This window comes from Arachis ipaensis, chromosome B05 (assembly GCF_000816755.2).
Source record: "Arachis ipaensis cultivar K30076 chromosome B05, Araip1.1, whole genome shotgun sequence".
Taxonomy (NCBI): Eukaryota; Viridiplantae; Streptophyta; class Magnoliopsida; order Fabales; family Fabaceae; genus Arachis; species Arachis ipaensis.
The window spans coordinates 136,946,524-136,948,114 of record NC_029789.2 but is presented as its reverse complement, the minus strand read 5'-3'; the positions used below and the strand labels follow the sequence as shown (position 1 = coordinate 136,948,114).

General features: G+C 32.7%; 1 protein-coding gene across 1 annotated transcript in view; it reads left to right on the top strand.

Moving 5' to 3' along the window:
* Positions 1-1,591, top strand: part of LOC107644362 (aldehyde dehydrogenase family 2 member C4) — a gene marked incomplete in the record, with an annotated part of 15,903 nt that overhangs the window by 11,201 nt on the left and 3,111 nt on the right.

The following is a 1,591-nucleotide window of genomic DNA, read 5'->3' as shown; positions in this document are numbered from 1 at the left end:
CACTTACACACACACAGATCATACACTCCTATCCCTCTTACAAAATTGATAAAAATAAAGGCGAGGAAAAATTAATAAGTAAGATAATACAAAAATACTGAATAAACAGAAAATGAACATAACTCTTCTGAAGCTTCGTTGCCCATATCCTAAAAAGGAAAAACCTGTAGGAGAGTGAGAACATCGTCCTCGAAAGGGTTTTCACTATGGAGTTACAGAATTGCTATAATAAGATACGTAAAATAAAATTATTTTTAAAGTACAGTGATCTTTGCTCGTCTTACGTGTCTTTTTAAAAGCCAAAGAGTTAACATCCAAAAATCCGTTTCAAAGAAAAACCAACTAATTATCCAAAATTTAGTTATAAAAATCTTAAAATCTTTCCTAGACAGTATGAATTACCAACCTGTCCCAAGCATAGGTTCATTAAGTCTATACTAGGGGTGGCAAACGGGCCTAAACCCGCCGGGTCGGCCCGCGTAACCCGCCAAAAAAGGCGGGTTGGACTGGAAAATTGGGACCGCCTAACCCGCACCGCTTAAACCGCGGGCTTTGGCGGGGCGGGACGGGCTTCCCCGCCGGACTTAGTATTTTTTTTGCAAGGGGTATTTTTACAATTTTTTTTCCAAAATCCAACTTCCTCCAACTCAACTTACAAGAGAATGAAGATGAAAATTGAGCGTTTTGGATTATGTTTATTTTGTTTTAAAGAAAATATTTATAATTATGTTTATTTTGTTTTGGGAACAATATTTATAATTATGATTTGGATGAAAATTTAGTTTATAATTATATTTATTAGATATTTATAATTACAAAGACTTTAATATTTGTGAATATAAAAATTATAATAGTTAAAAATAAAAAATAAAAAAAATTTTTTATGCTTCTATATATATTATTTAATAATTAAAAATAAAAAAAATATTTGACAGACATAGTCCACTGACCCGCCAACCTGCCATTAAACAAGACATACTAAAATTTTGAGACCGCCTCATTAAATAAGACAGGACGGACTAACCGCCAAAAAACGAGCTTCTGGCAGGGCGGGGCGAGCTTCCGCTTGCCACCCCTACATGCAACACAATAACTGTAGAGTGAAGAAAATCTGAATAATCTATTGTCTTCTTATGCGTGTGTTATAGTTGACTCACATAAGAGCCCCACTTAAATGCTGTGGGCCAAAATATGAATTGATTTTTCAACATGACAATGTGTCCTCTAGTGAAACGTAGCAACAAGCTAGCCGAATAGAAATCATAGCCAAAAGAGGTTTTTTCTCTAAAATAAAATAAAAAAAAATAGTATTTTTTTGAATATGATAAAATTTAAAAATCGTATTTAAAGAAATACTGATTTTTTTATTTTATTTTAAAAAAAATCTGCCAAAAGAAGAGTATGTTTGGACGAAAAGAAAAAATGAGAAGGAAAAGAAATTATTAATACAAAATGACATGCATGTCTATTGTACTAAAATAAACATGCATCATGATTCATGACATAAAAAAAACGGGGGCATACTTGTCAGTCAGCCATCAGTTATCATTGTTAATGTGTGGAGAAAAATTTAAGGTGAGAGTTGAGAGTT